The sequence below is a fragment of the Solanum dulcamara genome, chromosome 7 (genome assembly GCF_947179165.1).
Source record: "Solanum dulcamara chromosome 7, daSolDulc1.2, whole genome shotgun sequence".
NCBI lineage: Eukaryota > Viridiplantae > Streptophyta > Magnoliopsida > Solanales > Solanaceae > Solanum > Solanum dulcamara.
Window position 1 is genome coordinate 74,499,595 of NC_077243.1, and position 7,833 is coordinate 74,507,427.

Consider the following 7,833-nt stretch of genomic DNA (forward strand, 5'->3'; position numbering starts at 1 on the left):
ATTTTTGTAAAAAATATAAATTTTAAATATCTTTTAAAAAAGAGGAGGAACGACAAATACAAGTGATGAGGGAGTCAGAAGTTTTGTTTTGAAAAAATATTTTGAGAACTCTAAAAAAATCAAGGATAAAACTATAAAATATTTGACTTTACTGATTTTAACTTATAAGCACTTTAATACTTACCAAAAACATAAATAATTAAAAATCACTTATAAGTCAGCTTAGCTTATTATTAGCTTAACCAAACACCCTCATATTAGAAGAGTCTAATATAATAATGAATGTCGATGAACAATCTTTAAAACAAGGAGATCAATGGTGGACAAATTGATATTCAAAGTGCAAATTGTAGCCAATCTATAATTTTTGGTAACCAAGAAAAATAATGAGAAACTTTTCTCATCAACCATGAACCAATTTCTTGACAACGGTAGCCATATATTTGCCTTGATATTCTGCCACCGCCAACTCTGTTTCGATAGCTTCTCTGGAACCATTTCCAGCGAAGACTCCGGCGCCATATGGGGAACCTCCTCGAACGGTGTCCATGTCAAACATGCCGGCTCCGAAAGTGTAGCCAATTGGAACAAAGAGCATTCCATGATGTGCTAGTTGAGTGATTGCCGTCCAACTGCAAAATTAATATAGATACTTAGAAGAAGGGGAGGAGCTAGCCTTAAAGCTACGTATATCAATTTAACCAGCCCAAATTTATTCCAATCTATTATTTTGTCACCTTATAATATACATATACTTAAATAATTTACACACATATATATAAACTTCAAATTTTAAATAATAAATTCATTTAAATTCACCCCCCATATATATACCTAGTGGGAAATCCAAACAAGAATCCATCAGCATCAGCAAGATCTGACGGTGATGATATTTCGGGAATAGACTCATCCTTAAGTGGGGCCTGCATTTTGACAAGAACATTTTCAGACATTGTTTCAGGCGCTCTATAAAGTAGCCCTTCTACACCCTCCACAGTCTCTATTCCTTTTTTAATTCTTCTTGCTAAGCTCTCCACGTGTCCATACATCGAGTAAAATACGATGAAAATTTTAAGGGTTTTGTTCGAAGAAGGAACATTGGTGAAATTTTTTGAAGAATTTGAACATTTGGAAGTCTTGTTTTTGCTAGAAACACATCCACCACCTTTTCCCATGATTTGCTTCTCCCTCTCTTTCTCTCTTTTTTTTTGTTTGTATGTTTGTGAAATGAAAAGAAAAGGAGAAATTGAGGAGATATTTAAGGTAGAAGATTTGACAGAAAATAACAAGAATAATCCTTTATGGTCGAGGGTAGGTTCAAAATAGTCACTTAAGTATGTACTGAACAGTTTTGGTTATTAAATCTCTCAAAAAGTTAATATTTTTAGTCTTCATTCCATAATTATTGAATTATGTGGATCTCAATTATGTGTGTTAAATTTAATTAAAACTGTGAAAATCAAATATATTTAACCGAACTCATTTAGAAATACAATACTTTTTGTATTTTATGTTGGGGTTTTTGTGATTCTGATAAAAATTTATAGTATTTTTTGGTAAAAGAAATTCATATGGCTGATTAAATATAAAAATAAAAGTTTAGAAAATATCTAACATAATTCAAAGGTGGACTATTTTAAACTCACCATCAAAGATAAGAGGTCATTTCTATTATGTTTTCTTTGGATGAAAAGAGAATCGTTTTAAAATTGTGTCTAAGTTGGCATATAAATCAATGTGAAAATAAAGGCATAATGACTTTTCTATTTTATACTTTAGAAAGAAAAGAAGAGTATTTATTTAACCTCAAAGAAGAAAATTAAGGCATAATGACTTTTCCATTTCTAGCAAAGTTCATTTCTGTCATTACTAAACCACTAACCATATTCACACTGAAGCCGCTCATCAAATTGTTTAGAATATTTTATTTAAACAATCAAATTAATTGTTATTTCAATTAAATATATTATTAAAAAAATGTTTTTAAAAAGAACATAAATAATATACTTATTTTAAAAAAAGAACATTTTTGATCTATTAAATAATAATAAAAATATTTTTGAATTAAATTATTAAAGACATGAACATTTTTAGATCAAATTATTATCTGAGAATATTTGTTAAATTTCGTATAGTTTAAAAATATTTCCTTTTGTAAAAATTACATACCCATTAAAAATATTTTTTTCTTTCTACCTATTGAATATCCAAACTAGACTATTTTGGGCAGATTAGTTCTTAATTAAAAATATCCTCAACGTTTTTTTTTTTGGAAACAATGTGAAGCGCATGCGGAACGGACACGAAGAAAAAAAGTGTGAAGGAGAAGCAGTCGAGCTTATTCCCTTCACTTTCGGAGTCCAAAGCAGTGCAGTAAGTGTTAGAATAGATGAAAATATATTCTGACAGATTGTAACAGATTGTATATATTTAGTTTCTAATATATAGATATTTAGTTTCCTTAATTATAGCCTAATTATACTTTTGTATTTGGGTGTTTGTGTTATCCTCTCATTCCCTCCACACTCATAAACAAACTTCAACCCCAGTCAACTCCGTGTTTCTTTTTGGGATATTCGTCACATCATCATGGGTATGAATTCTTTGATTCGTCATCTCAAAAAATCATCAATAGCCGTCACGTAATATTTGATGAGATGCAATTTTCTTTTGCCAAGTTACATGCTCCTCAAAATCACACGTACCAATTTTTAGACGATGGACCCTTTCCCTATGTGGTTCGTCATCTCACTACCTCCACAAACCCACCAGCTCACCACCTTCCTTCCACACCACTGCCATCTCGCCGTGCCCAGCCAACAGATCTACCCCCTCACTTGGGTAGATCGTTCCTTTGCTACCTGCTCGGCCGACCCCAGCGTCTTCTTCCGCTCTTCCACTTAGCTCTCCTCCTTCATCCACTCTCGTCTCTCCCTTTAGTCTACCCACTGGTCCTATTACTAGGAGTCAACATGGGATTTATAAGCCTAAGAGGTCGTTCAACCTTCTTACATCCGTTTCGAAGTCCCCTCTACCTCATAATTCTGTGTCTGCTCTTCGTGACCCAAATTGGAAAATGGCTATGGATGATGAATATAATGCTCTTATTGGGAGTTGATGTCCCATCCTTCAAATGTTAATGTTATTCGGTGTATGTGGAATTTTGCTCATAAAGAAAAATCTGATGGTTCGTTTGAGTGACATAAAGCTCGTCTTGTAGGTGATGGAAAAATCCAACAGGTTGGCATGGATTGTGGTGAGACATTTAGTCCAGTTGTCAAACCGACGACTATTCATACGGTTCTTAGTTTGGCTCTCTTCAAGGCGTGGTCGATTCATCAACTTGACGTCAAAAATGCTTTCTTACATGGCGAACTCAAGGAGATTGTTTACATATATCAATATTTGGGCTATTGGGATCCTGATAGATCCAATCATGTGTGTTTGCTGAAGAAATCTCTTTATGGGCTGAAACAAGCTCCGCGGGCTTGGTATAAACGATTTGCTGATTATGTCCATACTCTTGGGTTTTCTCACAGTAAGACCGATCATTCCTTGTTTGTTTATCGTTGTGGTACTTCTATGGCTTATCTTTTATTGTATGTCAACGATATTATTTTAACTGCTTCCTCTGATGCACTCCGCCGGTCTATCATATCGCTTCTTAGCTCTGAATTTTCTATGAAGGATTTAGGCCAGTTGAGCTATTTCTTAGGCATTGTTGAGCTATTTCTTAGGCATTGTTGTCACTCGTCATATAGGAGGTTTATTTTTATCTCAAAAGAAGTATGCGTCCGAGATCATTGACCGAGCTGGCATTTCATCATGTATGTCATTTCCTACTCTGGTTGCTCTAAAACCGAAGCTCGGGGCTACTACTAGCATACTGTTTGAGGATCCATCTCTTTATCAGAGTCTTGCAGGGGCACTACAATACCTCATGTTCATGAGACTGGATATTACTTATGTTGTGCAACAAGTATGCTTATTCATGCATGACCCACGGGATGAGCACATGCACACTCTCAAGCGCATCGTGCGCTACCTATAAGGTAATTTGGATTATGGTCTTCACCTTTATCCCTCTTCCACAACCACTCTTGTCTCATATATTGATGCTGATTGGGGTGGGTGCCCCGATACACGGCATTTGACGTTGGATTATTGTATCTTTATGGGTGATAACTTGATCTCATGGTCCGCCAAATGTCAAAATCTACTTTGTCCCATTCGAGTGCAGAGGCAGAATGCCGAGGGGTTGCCAATGTGGTTTGTAAGTCATGCTGGTTGCGAAACTTGCTTTTGGAACTTCATTGTCCTATTCCACAGGCTACTTTGGTTTACTGTGATAATGTTAGTGCCACATATCTGGCTGGTAATCCTGTTTAGCATCAACACACTAAGCACATTGAGATGGATATACATTTTATACTAGAAAAGGTGTCTCGTGGCCAGGTTCGAGTGTTACATGTCCCCTTTTGTTATCAGATTGCACATATCTTCACCAAAGGCCTTCCGTTGGTGTTATTTGAGGATTTTGGGACAGTCTTAGCATTCGATGACCTCCCGCTTCGACTGCGGGGGTGTGTTAGAATATATGAAAATATATTCTGATAAATTATAACAGATTGTATAAATTTAGTTCATAATATATAGATATTTAGTTTTCTTAATTATAGCCTAATTATACACTTGTATTTTGTGTATATAAACTGATGAGGTTAATGAAATAAATTAAGGGATTAATCTCTTTGAGTAAGTTATTAAAGGTAAAATATTTACACGAGAATATCCAATTAATGTTATTCAAAATCCTTATGCAAATATTTATTCTTTTTTTGAAATGATGTCATCATGACATCATTGCTACAGTCGATCTTTCTTTCTTTCTTTTGGCTGACATCATCGCTGCAATACTTTGTTTCCTATTATCCTATTTTTGTGAGTTTTAACTTTTCATTTTAGTTTTTTAAAATAAAAATAATATCTAATTATTTTTAGAAAAATAAATATAGAAAAGTAAATAAATTATTAGATTATAATAAGAAGTAATTAAGAAAAATATTAAAATCACTAACTTATTTATTAAAATCTAACTTAGGAGAAAAAATAATTTTATAAATTAAAAATTCTTTTTTTCCGTTTCTATTTTTTAAAATCATTAGAAGAAAGCTTCGGAATGTTTTCATTAGCTTGCGTTTGGACATGTGATAGACATTCATGATTTCAAATAAGCTTTTCAACAAGCGATTTCGGATCATGATTTTGAAATTTAAATCATGATATCAAATTTTCAAAATGTAAACTTGACTCATAAGTTTATATTTTGTAAAAAAAAGACCCATCATTTAAGATTTACCAAAAAAAAGACTCATACTCCCAGTGAAGATATTGTATGTACCAAGTGAAAGAATTACACTGAAGAATAATATCTAGTTACTATTATTGTTACCTAGTGGATCTTTGTAAAATTATGTGTATTTGAAAGTTTGTAATCACAAACATTTTTTTTAATAAGAGGAGCACGGAAATATGAGATATATCAATGCGGCGCCTTAGGATATTTTAATATTTTAGTATGAATTATGATTGCTCATTTGGTAAGATTGTATACGATTGAGCAAATTTTGATAGTTTCACAACTTGTGGAGTTTTTACATTTATGAGAAAAAATAACTTAAAGATTTCAAATTGCATCTCCAAACAAACTTCAACTTCAAATAAATCGGATTTCAAATCATGATTCAATATCGCATGTCCAAACAGACCCTCAGTGTTTTGTCCCGACTTCTTCATTACCATTTCTTTGAAATAGGTTTACTTGAGCCAGGGGTCCATAAAAAACCTCTTTATGTCCCAAAGTTGGGAGAAAGTCTGTGTACACTCTATATACCCTTCCAAACCACACTAATGTGATTACACTAGCTATATCATTATTGTTATTGGCATAAAAAAATTTAACTTTTTTATTTTTATTTTTTAATAATCTAATTTTGCAAAGCTTTGGCTCTTTTATTTTTGTTCCTTTTTTTACATAAATAAAAACATAATTGTTATAGTACATCTTTGTTTATGTTTTTCTTATATCAATTATAAAAAAAGTAACTTATTCCAGCATCTTATAGTACATCTTTGAAATATATTATGATATTTGTTATATATCATATACTAACAAAGTATCATAAAAGACCGATTTCTCTTATTATATAAGAGCACATTGAAGCCTAATCATACACCACGCCGTTAACATGCCTGCTTAGGTGATGAACAATGAATTGAGATGATTTTATACAAGTTTTAAATGTTAATTTTGCAACGAATGTTTACTTTTCATATGTGTAGGGTTGCAAATCCAAGTGTTGAACATGATTAGTGAAAAGGACCAACAAGAATGCTTAAAAAGCAAAAAAAGGATAGAAAATGACATTTGGCAAGTTGCTGGTCCTCCGCGCGCCGGTTGCGCACTCAAGCACCCAGCGGCGCACCCGTGTGAAACACAAGACCCTCATTGTTGGTCCTTCGCACTCTGGTCCCGCGCTCAAGCGCCTAGTGGCATGCCCGCGCGGTGTGGTAGCATGAAAATAATTAAAAGAAGAGTATTATTAGAAATTTATGGGTAACCCTATGCTATATGATGTTGGAACATGCCCAGAGTCAGGGTATCAAGAAAAGAGAAAGAAAAAGGCTAGATTACGAAGTAGATAATGAAAGATGAGGTACACTACTAGAATCCAAAACGGAAGTTGGGATTTACAGTTTCATTTTTTTTTTGGTAACTAACTTTTTTCATTAATCACCAAATGGGAACGCTTACAAGCACCATAGTTAGTTAACAAAACCAACTATCTAGAATAAGAACACAAGACACTCTCAATCTAGCTACAACAGAAAGTAGATAATAGAGAACTAATCTTGGGAGGGGCTCGGACACTACATACATAGGCTATTTCCCTCGCAATGACATTAGGTGTTTTACTCTTCTTTTCAAAGATTCTTATGTTACTCTTTATCCACACATTGTACACAAACTCTATATAGATCATTTTAAAGATAAGGGTTGCTTGTGTCTTTCCTTTTGCATATGTTATCACTTCAGCGACATATTGATTCCATGGTAGAGGTTGCATTGGTGTAACCTTAATCCAGTTGAGAAGAATTTTCCAAATCTGTCCACCATAATCACAAAGGCAAAACATGTGATCTCATGTCTCAGTTTGCAGATCGCACAAGGAGCATATAGGTGATACCTGTATTACTCATTTGATAAATCTATCCATGGTCAACAATTTATCTTGTAGTTGTAACCAAAGTATGAATCTTGCTTTAGGTCTGGCTGTATTTCTATACATCATATTCTTTCATATCACTTTTGGTACAGGGTCAACAAATGTTTATAGAGTTGTCAGGTCAGGCTTTGCCCACATGCTTCATTAAAATTGGAACTGGTCTAAAAAACATCTAGTTGTTACTATTTTTTTTATCATCCGACAAACTAGTATAGGGATCCTCATTGTGTCAAGTTGAAGTCCTTTGATATAATAAGCATATACCCAGCTTATCCAAAGTCTGTCCTCTTTTTCAGCCAGTGCCCAATTGTTTTTGGCAATGGCCGCCTTGTTCCATATATTTACATTGATGTCATGACCCAATTCCTCAGGTCATGATGACACCTACTATAACCCACCAGTAGGTAAGCTAATCCATCAACCCGAAACTTCAAGTAATGGGCTTGAGGGCAGAAACAAAACAAGAGTGGTGAATTATAAAGATAGGTAGAAAGAATAAGAGGAAGTAAACCAAAACATGATATAAATAAGTAAAGATCCCTCCCAA

At 33.8% G+C, this 7,833-nt stretch overlaps 1 pseudogene; it reads right to left on the reverse strand.

Annotated features, from left to right (window-relative positions):
* Positions 1–324: 324 nt before the first annotated feature.
* LOC129894874 (probable NAD(P)H dehydrogenase (quinone) FQR1-like 2) lies at positions 325–1,175 on the reverse strand (annotated as a pseudogene).
* Between the last annotated feature and the right edge of the window lie 6,658 nt (positions 1,176–7,833).